The following is a 20,032-nucleotide window of genomic DNA, read 5'->3' as shown; positions in this document are numbered from 1 at the left end:
GCAACTTAATAGATGACCAAGTATTCTTCTTGTTTCACTCAACACTTAGAACAAAATATTAAGAAGGTGAAAAAAACACCATCACCACTCACGGCCAAGAGGAGAGGGAAACCAAGATCATTTTGAGCCACTCAAAAAATATTTCTTGGGTACAAATCAACTAATTAGAGGTCCCTAAGTAACGTGGAAGCATCGTTGGAGCGATCAAGTCATTCATTTAAGAGATTGCAAACCCTAACCCATTGTGGAGTTGAAGAGGAAAGTTGAGAATTTCTCTTGTTTTAGGAGTTATAAATGTTGTATGCATATTGTAGTATGCTAAAATGGATGAAAATCATGAAATATGGAATGTTGAAGTTGGGTCGTGTGTTTGGTATGTTGGCCGTGTAAAGTGTGTGTGTGTTGTGTGGTGTTGAGTTGATTAATTAGCTCCTTGTAGCATGTTTGATTGTTGTAGAATGGAGAAGAAGATAAAAATCATCAATATATGTGTATATGTATAGTGTGGCCGAGTATATAGCCCCAATGTATGCCGACGATCGTATTAATATCGCTTAGCGTCTTAATTGTTGTCGTTATGAATTCTAGGTTGGAAATGAAAGTTTAATGTCCAAAAATTGATATGGTAAGTGTGCGGACTGACTTGGGGAATTTTGTGCAATTAATACAATTTTTATTTTCATGAGAATGGCATTGTTAGAATGGGGATTATTGGTGCAAATCATGATTCAAAAGTCGGAAGGTGTGTTATAGTGAGGTTCTCGGTTTAGGGGCTGTTTTCGGCCAAGTTGGAGAAAATGTGGGATTGTTGGAAATATTATGTAATTTGTTTAAAGTGTTATTGAATGTTGTTAGTATGGGTTTGGGTTAGTATTTGAATGTATAAGCGATAATGTGGCTTGAATGTAAGCCGTCGAATTAATTATTATGAATGTTGTTGAATGATGAAAAAGAGAGTATTAATGTAATATTGCCTTTCGGATTGGTTATTGGAGTTGCTAGGTTGGTTATTGTTGTTGTTGTCGTTGTTGATTTTGGACGAGTTAAATTCTCGGGGTGGCCTATTTACAGGGGAAATGCTGCCGAATTTAATGTTAATTTGGAATAAATGGCTTAAGTGCCCTTAACTAATGTTTGATATTCATGGCGTACTTGTAGACCTTGGGGAGCCCGAGGCGTAGATTGGGATTAGCTTTAGTCGGGTTAGCTTGGAGTGCGTACGAGGTATGTAAAGCCCAATCCTTATTTCTTTTGGCATGCCTTAGTTTTCAATAGGCTAGATTATAAGCCTTCAGGAAAATTCTAGGATTCGAAATCCGAGCATGTTATGATCCTTATATATTCCTTGGCACTCTTATGTATGATTTGATGAAATATGAACCATTATGTCTTTGAAATAATCGCTTTCCGAACTTTGCATAGAAAGGTTTCACTTTAAAGAATTTCGTAATTCTTGAATGTCATATCTTTTGCATAAAGGCTCGGATTGCTCCAATATTTTTATAGGAGTTTGCATGATGTATAATGAGTATGTTTTCCATAGGCGGGCCCGACTTGGGTCAGTACCCGTCCGTGGGTCCCGCGACTTTCTTTTATGTAATTCGGGAACTTTTGAAAGAATTTGTTATGACTATTATTTCGATTTTCAAGTATGATCATTTTACTTATGTTTGAGTTCATGATAATGATTTTATGCATATGACTACTCACGACTCTACTCGTGCATTCTGTTATCCCTTTCGCCGAGTCTCGGGCCGGTTCTGTTGTCGTGCGCACTTTGATATACTCCGGAGTTATGCTGTGTTTATGGTTCACCGAGCTACTCGCCAAGAGGGTCGGGTTCCACTTATATTTGGTGCTATGTCGTGTATGGTGGTATGCTGTGTATGGCGTTATGCTGTGTTATGATAAGTGACGGAGATATGGAGATTTGAAACTTTCTGGTGTTATGCTGTGTTATGGCGCCATCGACGAGTGGGCGGCCATATTCTTCTGTACCCTATGCATGACTTATATTTTTAAACTAAACATTTTGATAAGTTGGATTTGTACTTATGTCCGGTACTTCTATTTTGTTTATGTCTCAGATTTGTATTCTGTATCTTCTGCTTTGCATACTCAATACATATTTCGTACTGACCCCCCTTTCTTCGGGGGGCTGCGTTTCATGCCCGCAGGTACAGACGCACAGTTTGGTGATCCACCAGTTTAGGACACCCTCTTCTGCTATTTGGAGTGCTCTTCTCATTCCAGAGCCTACATTTTGGTATATATATATATATTTTGTTCGCTGTGTATGTATATATTTGATCAGGGGTACCGCGGGGCCTTGTCCCGCCATATGTTTTGATTGGTCTGTTTAGAGGTCTGTAGACGTATTTGTGGGTGTGTGTGCCTACTTCTGTTCAGATGTGTTTGTATGATCCGATTCGCTATGGCAGCCTTGTCGGCGTGCATTCGTATATGTTTTGGGGCCGTTGTGCCATTTGATAGCCTTGTCGGCTTTTGATATATATATATATATATATATGTATATGGTTGTGTTGAAATGCGTTTGAGACAGTTTGATGCAGTTTGAGACGGCATATAGTATTTATGGCCGTATATGCTATTTGTATGTGATTCGATATGATAGGTACGTTTGGGTGCTCAACTCGGGCACTAGTCACGGCCTACGGGGTTGGGTCGTGACATTCCTCCAGAAAGGGAAGTTGATTTTGCCATTGATGTGTTGCCGGACACCAAGCCTATTTCTATTCCTCCTTATCGAATGGCGCCAGCAGAGTTGAAAGAGCTCAAAGCACAATTGAAGGATTTGCTCGAGAAGGGGTTCATTAGACCCAGTTCCTCACCGTGGGGAGCACCAGTCTTATTCGTGAGAAAGAAAGATGGTTCCCTATGGATGTGTATTGATTACAGGCAGTTGAATAAGGTGACAATAAAGAACAAATATCCTCTCCCGAGGATTGACGATCTATTTGATCAGCTTCAAGGCGCCAAGTGGTTTTCAAAAATAGATTTGAGATCGGGTTATCATCAAGTGAGAGTTAGAGAAGCGGATATCCCCAAAACAGCCTTCAGGACGTGATATGGCCACTATGAATTCCGAGTGATGTCATTTGGGTTGACTAACGCACCGGCGATGTTCATGAACCTCATGAACAATGTGTTCAGGCCGCTTCTGGACTTGTTTGTGATAGTGTTCATCGATGATATTCTGGTGTACTCTCGCACAGAAGCGGAACATGTGGATCACTTGAGGATTTTCCTCGGAATCCTTCGGACCCGAAAACTGTATGCAAAATTTTCGAAGTGCGATTTTGGTTGAATTCGGTGACATTTCTGGGCCATGTTATTTCAGATAATGGTATTCGAGTCGATACTCAAAAAATCGAAGCCGTGAAGAATTGGCCAAGGCCTACAACGCCTACGGAAGTTCGAAGTTTTCTGGGGCTGGCAGGTTATTATAGAAGATTTGTAGAGGGTTTCTCCTCCATTTCTGCCCCATTGACGAAACTAACCCAGAAGTCAGCTACATTTCAATGGAATGATGCTTGCGAGTGCAGCTTCCAAGAGATGAAAGATAGATTAACCTCGACACCAGTCTTAACACTTCCGGAAGGGTCAGATGATTATGTGGTGTATTGTGATGCTTCTGGCTTTGGGCTAGGATGCCTGTTGATGCAGCGCGGAAAGGTCATTGCTTATGCTTCGAGGCAGCTACGGAAAGATGAAAAGAACTACCCAACTCATGATCTTGAATTGGCTGCGGTCATTCATGCGTTAAAAATATGGAGACACTATTTGTATGGTGTGCCCGTTGATATCTACACAGATCGCAAAATCCTTTAGTACATCTTTAAACAGAAGGAGTTGAATCTGCGGCAGAGGCGCTGGCTAGAACTATTGAAAGACTACGATGTGAGTATTCTATACCACCCCGAAAAAGCAAATGTAGTAGTCGATGCTCTTAGCCGCCGATCAATGGGCAGCCTATGCGAAGTCCCTCCGGAGAGGAGAGAAATGATCCATGAGCTTCACCAATTAGCTAATCTTGGGGTACGCATAAGTGATTCAGGAAATACAGGGATTAGTATCAACGATTCCACAGTTTCATCCCTGAATGTGGAGGTGAAAGAGCGCCAGTACGAGGATCCCTAGCTGAGGCATTATAGGGACACCCTTCATGAAAAAGAGAGATCTCCATTTAAAACATCGATGAATAAAACTCTCAGATATCAAGACAGGCTGTGTGTTCCGGATGTTGCAGGGTTGCGCCAACGGATCCTGGAAGAAGCCCATTATTCCCGGTATTCCATCCACCCAGGCGCAATAAAGATGTATCACGACCTTAAATTGATGTATTGGTGGGATGGCATGAAGAGGGACATAGCAGAGTTTGTAGCACAGTGTCCAAATTGCCAGCAAGTAAAAGCCGAACATCAGAAACCTGGGGGATTATTACAGGCAATAGAGATTCCTACGTGGAAATGGGAAGTAATTAACATGGATTTTATTGCGGGGTTACCCCGTTCCCGAGGTAAATATGATTCCATATGGGTGGTTGTGGAAAGATTAACAAAAGCAGCTCATTTCCTTCCAGTAAAAACCACGTATGCAGCAGAAGATTATGCCAGGTTATATCTAAGAGAAATCGTGCGACTTCATGGTATTCCGTTAGCCATTATTACAGACAGGGGGCCGCAGTTTACAGCTAAATTCTGGAAGTCTTTTCAAGAAGGCCTAGGTACCCAAATGAAGTTTAGTACGGCCTTTCATCCCCAGACTGACGGGCAGGCCGAGCGAGTCATTTAGACCTTAGAGGATATGCTACAGGCATGTGTGCTGGATTTTGGTGGTAGTTGGGATGAGCATTTGCCCCTCATTGAGTTTGCTTATAACAATAGCTACCATTCCAATATCCAAATGGCTCCGTATGAAGCTCTATATGAAAGGAAATGTAGGTCCCCGATTGCATGGTTTGAAGTAGAGGAAGTACAGCTAATAGGCCCGGAGTTGATTCAGCAAGCGGTAGAAAAAGTCAAGGTTATCCGAGATCGACTGTTAACCGCCCAGAGTCACCAGAAATCTTATGCGAATAACCGCCGGCGAGACTTATAATTCCAGGTTAATGATTGGGTGTTTCTAAAGGTGTCTCCAATGAAAGGGGTGATGAGGTTCGACAAAAACGGAAAGTTGAGTCCCCGATACATTGGACCCTATAGAATCACCCGCAAGGTGGTTCATGTAGCCTACGAGTTGAATTTGCCTTCAGAACTAGAATCAGTCCATCCAGTATTCCATATTTTGATGCTCCGCAAGTGCGTTGGAGATCCCACGAAGATTGTCCCGATAGAGGATGTGCAAGTGACAGAGAAGCTAACATACGAAGAGGTACCTATTGCTATTCTAGACAGACAAGTGCGAAGGCTTCAGAATAAAGAGGTAGCATCAGTCAAAGTTCTATGGCGCAACAATAATCGGGAAGAAATGACGTGGGAAGCGGAAGAGAAAATGAGATCCAAGTACCCCCATTTGTTCCAGCCCCCAGATGAGATTCTAGATGTAACGTCGACGAGATAAGGTATGTATACTCTATTTTTATGCTTTGGTCGTGTGTGGCCATAGATACGTTGATACTATAATGTAGCCCTGTGAGGAAATGATATTATGGGTTATTGTGACAGGATGGTAGTGCCATATTACAAGGGAAATTCTGGCGAAATTTTTATAAAAATCCTGAGTAATCAACATTCGAGGACGAATGTTCCAAAAGGGGGGGGGGGGGGAGAATGTTACACCTCAGGACTTTGATTGTTGAGCGATGCATAGACTAACGTAAGTTAAGACGTACAAGAAGCCTCCATAAGTCAGAAGGGGCAATTAATAATCCTAATTAGGACTTCCAAAAAGTTGGGAGTAAGAAAGAACAGTTCGTCGAATGAACTCCGACGCAGTTCAGTGGAAGGGGGGTTCGACGGCCGTCCCTTGTACCGTCGAATTAGTCGACGCTTCATCGATCGTGTTGTAGAGTGAAGTGGGGTGAAGACCACTCGACGGAAGTATCGACGCTCCGTCGTTCTTATCGACGGACTGTCCTTCACACCGTCGAGTGAGAGGAAATGACAGATTGCTCACTGGACATTTGGTGATTTCGACGGACGGATCGACGCCCCGTCGATCAAATCGACGCCTCGTCGATCGCACCGTACATCACGGTCGGGACAGATTTAGTATTTATAAAATAATGATCCAAGTTCATTTTAATTATTTTCCCCTTCTCTCCCCACGACCCAATCTCTCTCTAGAACATTCCAAACTCTTCCAAAACAAGAATTCAAGTGAAGAATCAAGATCAATAACACCCAAATCCATGAAATCAAGAGTGTGGAACTCACCAAAGTTCATCTATACCAAGGAATTGCAAAGGAAGTGAAGTAGGGTTTTTAGTATAAAAGGGTATTGGTACTCAAGACTTGTTCCACCATCATCTAAGGTATGTTTTATGACTTCATCATGTTGTTTAAGGTATTAGAAGACTAAGAAGCTTGAATTGTAGGAAGACATGGGAAATGGGTCTTGAAGGGGTGAATAGTGTCACCATTGAAGAATAGTGGAATGGAATCGTGAATGTGACGTGTTGTGATTATGAACACATTATGAATGACGTTTATATTCTGAAACAAGTAATACATGCGCGAAAACACAATAATGAGTTATAAGAACAAATGTGGGGAAGTTAGAGAAAAATGGTGGAATGTGGTGAATATATCTATGATGGTTGTTGATTGTAATATTGTGGATGTTGTTGAGAACGTTGGGAGTTGATATGGACTATGGGAAAGGTAGTATAAATAAAGGAAGTGCTGCCCAATTTTCTCTAGAAATAGTGAGGTATTCCTTAAGTCGGCTAACCAACGTTAATGCGAATTCTCTTTTGAAGGTAGAGATGTGACGCGGAAGGAAAACAAGTGAGCTATAGCTTAGCTAAACGGCAAAGGTATGTGAGGCTAGTCCTTTCCTTCTATGGCATGAATCTTATAACATGATCTCCTTTCCCCTTCATGAGTTCTTAAATACCAGAAGCCTATGACCCTAAATTGCTACACAAGGTAATGAGTTAGAAAGTGTAAATGTTAAATGTTCATGATGTTATCCATTGCTTATACTCACCTTATGCCCTATTCCCTTCAAGGTGAGGCAGAATGTTAAGGAGTGCTCCATAATGGTACCGGGGGATCACGACCTTACGTCACCCCGATGAAGCACAGCTGTCCTTGAGCATTTATATATATATGTATGTATTTTCTCACACCGCGCCGCATTATAGTCGGCCGGGCAGGCACGTAGATGTGCACACCACTATAGTGGGCAGCTTACACCCCGGACGCGGGCTATGATTATTACACCGACCTGATATGGGCGGGCAGCTTATGCATTCTTACACCGATCCGATGTGGACAGGCAGCTTCTGTAAAAATATATGTAGTTTTGTTATGCATACATGAGACGATGATGAGTATGAAAGTAAGCCAGCATACATTATGTCCCTGTGATTCTTAGTCAGTTACAGATCTCTATTTATTTCATTAATGTCTTCTTATTTCCTTATTGTATTGTTGTTGTTCATGCCTCTCATACTCAGTACAATATTCGTACTGACGTCTGTTTTCTTTGGACGCTGTGTTCATGCCCACAGGTAGACAGGGAGGTGAGCTTGATCCGGACTCATAGTAGCTGTCAGTGGTTGAGGGCACTCCATTGTTCGGAGGTGCCTATGATTATGCTTTGATGTATATGTATATGCATGTTTTGGGGTACGACGGGGTCCTGTCCCGTCCGTATATCCAGTATTCTAGTAGAGGCTCGTAGATACGTATGTGTGGGTAGCATGGTCTCACAAAGTATGATTTTTCGTGTATGTATATTATAAATTTCAATGACCAAAGGGGCTTATGCATGAGAAACTACTTATGTTTTCAAATCGAAGATGCTTTTTTTTTTGTAAATTAAGCAGGACAGATAGTAGCACGAGGGATGCCCGGTGGTTCGCCCCGGATATCCGTCACGGCCCCTAGTCGGGTCGTGACAAAAACGGTCCAGTTGTTCCTGAATAGCTTCTTTCAAAAGGGCTTCTGCTTCCTCGGTAAATATCTTGGTAAAAGATATGATTTCTTGGAACTGAGGTTTATTAGTTTTTAAGTAAGTACGTAGCTCAACAAGAAATTTCCTTACCTGTCCAACTTCTAATGAATCAAGATAGCCGTTTGTTCCGGTATAAATAGTCATTATCTGCTCATCTACCGTGAGAGGAGCTGATTGGGATTGTTTAAGCAATTTACGTGATCGTTGACCTCTTGCCAATTGATTCTAAGTAGCTTTATCGAGATCAGAAGCAAATTGTGCAAAGGCTTCTAATTCTGCGAATTGTGCTAGTTCTAATTTTAATTTACCAGCTATTTGTTTCATGGCTTTTATTTGAGCTGCGGGCGCCACTCTAGAAAAGGAGATACCCACATTAATAGCAGGTCTGATTCCAGAATTGAATAGGTCGGCGGATAAGAAGATTTGTCCATCAGTAATGGAAATTACATTAGTAGGAATATAAGCCAAAACATCTCCCGATTGAGTTTCAACTATTGGTAAGGCGGTCATACTTCCTTCACCTAAACTAGAACTTAATTTAGCGGCTCTTTCCAAAAGGCGTGAATGCAAATAAAAAACATCCCCTGGATAAGATTCACGACCGGGCGGTCTTCGTAATAGAAGAGACATTTGGCGATAAGTTTGCGCTTGTTTGGAGGGATCATCATAAATGATTAAAGTGTGTCGTTCACGATACATAAAATATTCAGCCAGAGCTGCTCCTGTATAAGGAGCAAGGTATTGTAATGTAGAAGGGGAATCTGCCGTTTCGGCTACCACAATAGTGTATTCCATCGCTCCCCTTTCCTGTAAAGTAGTTACTACCTGGGCCACAGAAGATGCTTTTTGCCCAATAGCTACATAAACACATATTACATTTTGACCTTGTTGATTGAGAATCGTATATGTGGCTACTGCTGTTTTACCGGTCTGTCTGTCCCCAATAATTAATTCTTACTGACCACGTCCTATAGGGATCATCGAATCAATAGCAATAAGCCCAGTTTGAAGAAGCTCATATAAGGAACGGCGTGAAATAATACCCGGGGCGGCAGATTCAATTAATCGAAATTCAGAAGCAGAAATTTCACCTCGACCATCAATAGGTTTAGCCAGGGCATTTATAACACGACCCAAATAAGCCTCACTCATGGGTATCTGAGCAATTCTTCCCGTTGCTTTTACAGAACTTCCTTCTTGTATCAACAAACCATCGCCCATTAATACGACACCAACATTATTTGATTCCAAATTCAGAGCAATGCCTATTGTACCCTCTGCAAATTCTACTAATTCACCTGCCATTACTTCATCAAGACCGTGAATACGAGCAATGCCATTGCCTACTCCTAGATAACAAGCCTAAAGTTTTTCTTCTTGATGAGCTCAATATTGATGATAATGACGATATTGATGATAGTGACAATCTTGATGCTAGTGACGATATCGATCGTGACCTTGATACGGAGCTAGAACTGCTAACTAGGATGAATGGGCTAACTATGGATATGATGCCGGAAATAGACCACCATCTATCAGAGAAAAAAGAACGAACGAATCTTGTAGGATTCCCAAGAAATTCTTCGATTTCTTCCAGAAACAGATGATTAATCATCTGCTTCTCACGTTCCGTGAATAGCCGGGACATTGAGGAATATCCAGAAAGGCATTTCGGGAATCGGCCTGATTCTATCTCTTTTCGTTCCGTTTGAAGAAAGGAAGGATCCCAAAGAATTAATCTTTCTTTTCGTTGTTGAATCTCTCTTTGATTAATCAATGTGTGATATTCCGAATCCTCATTACTAATGGAATCCAAATGATCTCTGGATTGATCAGAAGATCCTTTCTGTTGGCTAGAATCCGTTAATCGATTTTCTTACCACTTTGTTTTTTTAGTTCAATGCAATTGGCTTAGGGCTTTTTTGACGGTTACACTTTATTATATTCATTCAATAACTTCATCCATTTGTTTTAAAGTAAATTGTATAAGTTAAGCAAAAGAAATCATTTTTCAACTCCATAATCAATATACGAAACATTCATAATGTTTTTGGGGTTCAAAATCCACTATATTGCTTCCACTTCTCTTATTGCTTGAACTTGAGACATATTCCTCAATTTTTTATAGAAAGAATAAAAACATTTTAAACTTTATATAATCATATGATCCATAATAAACTGTTGATGAACAAATTAATGCGTGCGTGCGTGTATGTATTGGAAAGTAATTGTCGTAGAACCGTCGGAATATGTAACAAAAAAGCAACAACAGTATAGTAAAAGAATTTGCTTCCTTCAAGAACAAAAAAATTATGTGTTGCACCAAATATACACGTTTCTTTTTTGATTCATTTGACTGTGCTAATTTTATCGGGTACCTGCTACCTCCATCAACAAGGTATCAGACAGCTCTGCACATCAAGGCTTGGACATATAAAAATAAATCACCTAGGGGTCGTTTGATAACTGGTTAGAGTTATGCCGGTATCAGTAATGCAAAGATTAGTTATGAGAGGATCGATGTATTATTTTACACATAGATTAGTTATGTAGGCTTTAGTTATGCAGCGTTTAGTTATTCCATCTTCTATCCTGCATAAAATAGTACACCTTATAAATTATACATGTATTAGTTATGCAGGTGTTTAAATTGCAAACCAAACACAATATTAGGTGTATTGAATTTTGTACATAACAAAAAACACTATCAAACATGGTATTACTTATACAAGATTAAATACCTCCATACATTGGCGGAGCCAGAAATTTATGAAGAGTGTGCAAAATTAAAGAAGCAACTAACAAAATTTCAATGAGTGGTTTCACATCCATCTTGCTCTAACTCGTGACTTTACCATGTACGAAGTCAATAATTTTTTTTTCCACCAGCTACAAACCATCTATCTTTTTTCTTCAGTTTGGCTGCTTTTAGTTATAAAAATACACTGTAAATTTTATAAACTAATATAATGTAAATTGTATAAACTAATATAATAGTGTATAAACTAATATAATGTAAATTGTATAAACTAATATAATAGTTTTATAATGGATGGGCCGAGATTTTTACTGAACTCAAACCACACATTCAAGAAAAAAATAACACTAATTTATTATAACTTAAATAACGCTACTTCTTAATTTTAATGGATGTATGTTAAATTTATTGTGTTTCGATAGAGAATGTGTGAGAATTCTAATAAAAAAAAAAATCATTCTTAGCTAGGTTTTCCGATTCACCGAAACTATGGATGAATTTAACCTTTTATTAACTCTTTTTGGTCCAAATTAAACTCCAAACATCTTATAACCTACTTAGGAGGGAATGGAAATTACAACGGTATATGTATAATTGCATATAACCTTTTCTTCTAATTCTTTTGGTAGAAACTTATTTGAAATATTATTTTATATTTAATATAAATAAATGCCCAAATTAAATTTTCAATTAAATTTTGTAATTACTAATAAGTATAGTATCTAATGACTCCAAAAGAAGAAAGTCAAAGAAAACTTGGTTTGATGGAGGGGCCGTGGGAGACAGGTAAAAGAGGAGTTTGAAGAATAAAAGAAGGAATTGAAACGACAGCTAGAGAGATTAGGTCGACGCACAAAATGTTCTTGAAAAAAATATGTGAAATGTGCAAGTTGTGTGAATTATATGTGAAATGCGCAAGTTGTGTGAAAAAAAAAATGCAGCCTAAGCCTCTAACAGTGTCAAGATTGTGCAAACGTAAGTATATTATATTTAGTAAACTTTGTCTACATGTAACACGGTATAATTTTCCAACGCACACCCTTGATTTGTACCTCCGCCTCTGCCTGCATAACTTAGCTCCTAATCAGCTACCAAACGACTCCTTAGTGTTTTTGTATGCACTGAAATTTGAACCTGAAATTTCATGATTTTCCCCACTTCGTCAACCGCTACGGCCCCACCCTTGAGTGCAAACATACCTATCTGTTTTGGCAGTGATTTCTTTGGTGGTTGGTGCTCATAGTGAAACTACTTTAATTTTTGACATTTTAAAAAAATCATTTAGCTTTTTTTTTATTAAGAAAATGTCACGTGACTTTATTTTTTAGTTAAGAAAATACCACATGACTTTAAAAAAATAAGTCTACCCATTCTTTTAGTAAACTTATTTTTTAAAAGTCACATGGTAATTTTTTCCTGGTGAGTCGGGTCGGATTCATTTAAAAGAATTAATAAATTTATTTTTTAAAGCCACAAAGATATTTTTTTAACACGAACCAGACCCGACGATCATATTTTTTTTATCACGTGGCTTTTAAAAAATAAGTATACTAAAAAATGGGTAGACTTAGTTTTTTAAAGCTACATGACATTTTTAATTAAAAAAATAAGCTAAATGCTTTTTGAAAAGAAATCTATCAGCGAAAAGGATATATTTGCACCATTTATGTAACGACATGGGTACATATGCTGGGGTGGCTCAATAAATTCGGTGGCCTAAAGCCAAACTGCTATACGAGGCCTTAATTTATTTTGTGTAATTTATTCCAATGACAAAGCTCTATATTCAGAGGTAATGTAAAAATCTAAATGAGTTTTTTTTTCAACACTAATATCAGTGATAATTTAAAAAGAAAAAAAAATCATTTTCATACTCATGCGATCCCGACATACTTGTCATATTTCGTTTCTAAAGAGTTAAATCGTATACATTTTGATCAACATTTTTAAGATATATCTTTTCATCATATTGATATGAGAAAAATTGCGATTTGCAATACTTTTCGTATAGTTTTTTAATATCTAACTTTTAATATATTGAATTCATCAAATCTAATTTAGCTTCGAATATTCATTAAATTGACTCGAGAAGTGAAAGATACCAATTATTTTGGAATGGAGGGAATAAATATTTCATAGTTTCTCCACTATAATTTTAATAATTTTTTTCTTAGAAAATAACATATACACATACTATAATTAGAAAATGGGGGCAATGGCCTTAGAGGCCTTACCCCCCCTTAGAGGCCTTACCCTCTAGCTGACCTGTACATATGCACCACTTTTTTAACGAGGGGTATATTTGTTCTAAATCGCAATGTTAAGGGGTATATTTGCACCTTTGCCTTTGTTTTATTTTTATTTTCGTAGTTTCGAAACACAACTTTCAGGTTTTAGTCCTTGTTGAGATAATTAGTATTTGTTTAATTTAGTTAACGGTTAATCCTAAGTCCTTGTGGGTTCAGCACTCAACTCTTAAGTCACGTTATTACTTGTACAACCACATATACTTGTGTTTGTGTATGCGATTGAAAGCAACAAGAAGTTCGAACGTTGCGTCAAGCGAAGTAAGTCCAATATCTTGTAAGTCTGCTGATTAAATCTGCAATTTAAATATCATAATACTAATATGGCAATACTAGTTGTGTGATTCATATTTTCTCAACATCTTACTCCAATTCTACACAGCTACCGGCCTTTGGCCAGTGGTGAAGCTAATCTTGTTCAAGGGGAGTCAATTCATTTGTTCATTGAAAAATTACGTTGTATAGATAGCTAAGTCATTTTTTTTCTGTCGGATATTTTATATGCTGAATCCCTTTAAAAGGTGTAAATTATATAAAAATTTTGGCTCCGCCACTACCTCGAATGAATTCATAGAATTTGATATCTTTGAGCTGACTACTTTAGGGGATTCAAATACATTTGATGCTTCTATTTACTATTATCTTCTTTAGTCTGTGGAGGAGGTACCGTTAACAACTGAGCTTTCTTCATTTCTTTTCTTATACTCGAGAAATTCTCGAGAGTGGCAAAAGTTTAAAACACAGTCAACCGCTCTTCAACTTCTCTACTTAAATACTCGACTTTTGTCTACGACAGATTCAAACCCATGACGAGCTTTCGTCTGTTCTTGAAAGCTTCATTTCAAGAACATGTGTTTGTGCATTACTCAAGTTAAAATGTATTAATTTCTAGAAAATTATTTCATATAAGATTCAAGTTACATGAATTATTAACATTATTTTAAACGTTATATTAATATTTGAAAAAGCATAAGGTCTTGTTATCTCATTGTATATATCCATCTGAGTATTATCTTTCTACTCGTACATTTCTTAAATAAATTTTACAAAACTATCATTATCAGAACAACTATAATTTTTCAAAGGCACATGCATTTAAGCAAGTGTCATGCCACATGTATCACACATTTATAACATTAGAACGTTCAATCATGTAAAAGATTCAATCTTAATTTCTTTTTTGCAAAAAAAAAAAAAAAAAATCATTGTGGAGCCTTAAATTTTAGGGAACTAAAAAAAAAATTCTTTTATTAATGCTTTAATCTGTGCCTGCATCAAAGTCTAGAAAAATATAAAATATGGCCCGTCTCCAAAGTCTTAAAAGACTTACACCCTAATTACAAAGTCTTGAAAAATACAAAATATTTCCCATCCCCAAAGTTTTTACAAAACTCAAATTAGAAATAAAAATCAATTTTCCCTTCAAAATCTTCAAAAGCTCAGGCTTGTCATTGGAAATCGACTCCCAACGGCTGGAAGCTTTTCTAGTTTAGCCATTGTTATCCATATCTAGCTCTCAGCTACTGTTATCCAATTCAACTATTGTTATCTCTAATTAATTTTTCATTGTTATAAAAGCTCAGCTACTTCACCAACGTAGATTACCCTCGATGTTGATGATGGACTATGAACAAGTATATCATAAATTGGCCGGTGTCAATTGTCAACGGATATGTTTTCTACTCATCTAATTAGTCATTTGTCAATAATCGACCACTTGGTATATATAGGCTAGACTACTATTGGCTAAAAGTAATTAATTAATTAAATTATAATAAGGGACTTAACTCTATTTAAACATGAAACTAATTCTTTATTATATCATATGAGAGTCTCCATCAATTAAACACATGATCAAATGAGTTTTAAAATAAATAATGGTCCTCAAAGCATTGCCATTTGACTAAAAAAGTCATAAATTAATCAATTAAATTAGGGATAATTTCAGGGACGCCTTAATAACAATGGCCTCCCTTGTGATTTTAAATATTACACTAACCTCCCTTATATAGAATTTTTGTAACGAAACTTGTTTAAATAATAAATTTACTATGTTTTTCCTATTCTACCCTTTTGTGAAACTAAGTTTGCTCACTTACATACAAATTCAACAGAAACAAAAAAAGACAAAATCAAAATGCGAGATGTATTAAAACCATCCAAAGAACAGGGTTTTCCATCCAAAGGGAACAATCAATGAAGCAGATAACAGTACCAACCTCCTAGCGTTGCCAATTTTTTTTTTTTTTTTTAAATCGATTTCATCATAATAATTTAATACAATATTGCACAAAGTCTTCCCATTAAATATGCAAACTCAACAGAAAGCAAAAAGGGTCAAATGTTTAGAAGCTAATTAAGCTGGCCGATAGGAAACTAGATCAAATATTTGGCAGAAAATTAACAGTTTGAAAGCTCAGGATAAGTAGACCCGACGTAAAAATGAAAATGATAATTAAATTTAGAAAATGAGTAGAGAGTTTAAGAGCTTATGCACGAACTTTTTTTTTTTTTTTTAATTAGATCGAAAAGAAATTGAATAGGAAATTGTTGAGATTGTGGAGATTGAAAGTCCCCATCAATTGAACACATGATCTAATGAGTTTGAGAACAAGCAATGGTCCTCAAAGTACTACTATTTGGCTAAGAAAATAATAAATTAATCAATTAAATTTATAATAAGAGACTCAACCCTATTTAAACATGAAACTAATCATTTATTATATCATATGAGAGCCCCCATAAATTGAGCACATAATCTAATGAGTTTGAGAACAAGTAATGGTTCTCGAAGCACTACTATTTGGTTAAAAATGCAAAAAATTAATTAAATAAATTATAATAAGAGGCTTCACTATTTGAACATGAAAATAATACTTTATTATATCATATGAGAGCCCCGTCAATTGGTCACATGATCCAAAGAGTTTGAGAACAAGTAATGGTTCTCAAAGCACATCCTTGTTCTAAGGTGTTGCTCTGAGAACCATTGCTTATATGGTAATCACAAATAATTGGTCACACGTTATTATGTTAAGAATCACTAACTTGTGACATTGTTACGTAAGGACTCATCAATTGATGACATGATCTAGTGTGTTTAAGAACAAGTAATAGTTATCGCAGCACAATCGTGTTCCAAGGAAGTGCTTTGTACAACCATTACTTGTTCTCAAATTCATTGAATCATGTCACCAATTGATGGAGACTCTTTCATATGATATATAAAGTATATTATCATGTTTAAATAGAGTTAAGTCATTTATTTTAATTTAATTAACCTATTTCTTGTTTAGTCAAAAGAGTTGTCTAGCCTATAAACCAAGCGTTCAATTATTGAAAATGGTGTGTAATTGAGCAGAAATCACATTTGTTGACAATTGACACGAGCCGATTTATGATATACTTATTCATAGTCCATTAGACTTGTGCAAATTGGGGTTTAAGTTTTGTGTTTGGGGTTTGTGGTTTGAGATTTGGGTTTGGAGTTTGAGACTTTCAATAGTACTTCATTAGGCTTCTGTTTGGGGATATATGTCAGATTTCAATGAACATACAAAATTATCTGGTTGACCAAGTACCTGCAAATTAATTTGTTAATTGTTTGTGGCTGCCCTTTGGAAAATAAAAGAAACTGCTTTTCTTTTTCTTATTTTTTTTGAAGAAACAAATGGTCCGGTTAATGAATGAAATAGGAAATTATTTTATATAATAATTGTGGAATTTACTATTTTTAAATGAAAACTCAGTTTCAATATCAGTTAAAATTATTATATCGTCTGTTGTATATTATGTAACATATTTTTCCTTTTAATTTTAGCACCTTCATTTTACCCTTAATCATATAATTCGTTGGGACCCACTTTATATTAACATTCATTCATTTATTAAAAGAGAAAATAACAAAAAAGAATAGGCCAAAGTCATAGATAGACCCCTGAACTTGTCCTGATTTTTCATCTAGACCTCCCAACTGAAACGTTGACCATCTGAACCCCCGAACATAACATAAAATGTGTCATTTGAACCCCTCGTGCCAGCTGAGCACACGCGTGAAGCTCACTTGCTGTGACATGGAAAAATAGACTAGTGACATGGAGCCATGTCATGTTACCTGTTTTTTTTTTTTTTTTTTTTTTTAAATAAGCCATGTCAACAAAAACAATTAATTTTAACAAAAACTCTATTTTAAAATCTATTTAAATAATTAAAAAAAAACCAACCCATCCTCTCCGATAGCCCACTTTGCCACCGCCACTGCCGCCGCTGCCTCCTCCGCGGCCGCCGCTTTTTTTTTTTTTAAATTTTTAATCATTAAAAATTAATTTTAACAAAAACTCTATTTTAAAATCTATTTAAATAATTAAAAAAAATGAAAAACCCAACCCATCCTCTCCGATAGCCCACTTCACCGCCGCCACCACCGCCACTGCCCCCGCCGCCGCCGCTTCAAAATATTTTTAAATAGCGTTTTTGTTAAAATTAATTTTTAATGATTAAAAATTTTAAAAAAGAAAGCGGCGACGGCGGCGAAGACGGCGGAGGAGGCGGCGGAGGAGGAGGCGGCGGCAGCAGCGGCAGTGGTGGCGATGAAGTGGGCTATCGGAGAGGATGGGTTGGGTTTTTCAATTTTTTTTAATTATTTAAAAAGATTTTAAAATATAGTTTTTGTTAAAATTAATTTTTAATGATTAAAAATTCTAAAAAAAGAAAAAAATTGGTCTCTCACGCTCTGTTTAAAGCAGTGAGCTTCACGCGTGTGCCAGCTGGCACGAGGGGGTTCAAATGACACATTTTATCTTATGTTCGGGGGTTCAGATGGTCAACGTTTCAGTTGGGGGGTCTAGATGGAAAATCAGGACAAGTTCAGGGGTCCATCTATGACTTTCGCCAAAAGAATATGTAGAACTCTTACCAAAATTCATTGAAAAGGATAATTTTGGTGTTCTGTATATATTTTTATTTCAATGTCAAGAAAGATATAAAGAATCTCACATTCACGTGGGATAGGAAGAAATGTTGCACCTCAACGGGTATGATGTAGGCATACTACCCCGACGCTTGCATCAATGGATGATTTGACGGCTCAAACTCTTCACCTACAGATCACATGGAGATAATTATATCGTTGATTCAAGACCCCATTCACTTATACATACATTTTTTAGAGCTTTTTAAATTACGTTTCAAGTTAAATACATTCACATAATAAAAATTGGGGTAGGAAACACTTCTCCTTTCGTTGAAGAAACACTCAATAACTTCTAAATTAATCAGCCTTGTCAGTTGGTTGGCTCAATTGATTTGAGAAAGACAAAATAATTCTATTTCTCATTTGTAGAATACTATATTGTCATGTTGCTAGTTCTATAATATCCAACAATTAAATTGTCCAATCATTGACGAGTTGCAGCTGAGAAGGATGCTATTAGGTTCAACATTTTTAGATAAAATAGATCACTTGTCTATATTCTTATAATTATAAAAAAGAAATAAAGAGTTCCAGTTATTCAATTTCAGCATTCAGTGGCGAAGCTATAGATTATAATAACATGATTAAAAACAGACGCTAAAGGTTTTCTTAATTATACAAGGGATTCATCAAGTTACATACACATAAATTTTTGGTTACCTATATAAATATAACAGTAGAAATTTTCAAGCGGGGGGAGATTCTCCCTTCATCATACATAGCTCTGCCTCTATTCACCAGCACATTGTTATGTATGCGAATATTTATTCGTTCAAATATTGTTAAGGCTCCATCTGGGATGTCGTGACTCTATATGAAATACTTATTCACATTGAAAATGGCAAAATGGTCCCTTATGTTAGGAAGCAAGTTAAGTAGTCCCTTAAATATACTCTTGAATAGTTATATATATATATATATATATATATCCTTTAAATTTATCAAAAGTGAGCACTTTGATCGCCCTCAAATATTTAAGAAACTTATTTCTTCCTCATTTGTTTATTTTGAGGGATATAATACAAAAAACGTTAAGTTGCATGAGGAATATAATTTAGTAACCGTTGCCAAAGAATCCGGAATTCACACCAGCAGTTTTACAACCACGTACGTAACGGCTCAAACATGCAGACAAGGGATCATTATGAAGGGCATAATTGTGCAAAATGTTACTTAGAGTTTAGACTGTAAATGTACATCTTCTCCTCACTTGTAGCCTATCCGATTTTCATCACAGTTGTTATATCATAGCTCGCAGTTTTAACCTAAGTTACTTGGACTCTTCGAAAGTGTTGTCGTACCCGTGTCGGATCCTCCAAAAATACACTACTTTTGAAGGATCCGACACGCACCCGACGACATTTTAGGAGAGTCCGAGTAACTTAGGTTCTAACACAAGCATTGAGGTTCTTCCCTTTCCGGTGACATTGCTTGACATTACGCCGGAGACAACTCAATAAGATTCACTTGTCTCTCTTGCTTACTGCTTCATAATCTATTGTTCTTACATATTGCTCTTCACTTTCACTAGCAAGTTATTTAGCATCAACAATATAATATTTGTTCATTATAATTCGCGTGCCCTTGATCAGTGATCTAGGGCTAAACAGTTTGTCGCCCACCGTAGGACAGGACAACTGTGGTATTGTTTTTACCTGTTATTAATTATTTGCAAACTTGCTCTACTTTGTTTCGTAAGAAAGACATCATTATGTCGCAGGTCACACGAAACAATCAGTTGAATGAGAACGAAAGTGACGACGTGATACGCCAGAACGATGATGTTTTCCAAAAACGTATTGTCAGAAGTCACACGAAATCAGTTGAATGAGAACAAAGGGGCCGACGTGA

At 36.9% G+C, this 20,032-nt stretch overlaps 1 pseudogene; it reads right to left on the bottom strand.

Moving 5' to 3' along the window:
- Positions 1 to 7,971: 7,971 nt before the first annotated feature.
- LOC132643917 (ATP synthase subunit alpha, chloroplastic-like) lies at positions 7,972 to 10,977 on the bottom strand (annotated as a pseudogene).
- Between the last annotated feature and the right edge of the window lie 9,055 nt (positions 10,978 to 20,032).

Source organism: Lycium barbarum, chromosome 6 (genome assembly GCF_019175385.1).
Source record: "Lycium barbarum isolate Lr01 chromosome 6, ASM1917538v2, whole genome shotgun sequence".
NCBI lineage: Eukaryota > Viridiplantae > Streptophyta > Magnoliopsida > Solanales > Solanaceae > Lycium > Lycium barbarum.
This window is presented reverse-complemented; position numbering and strand designations above follow the sequence as displayed.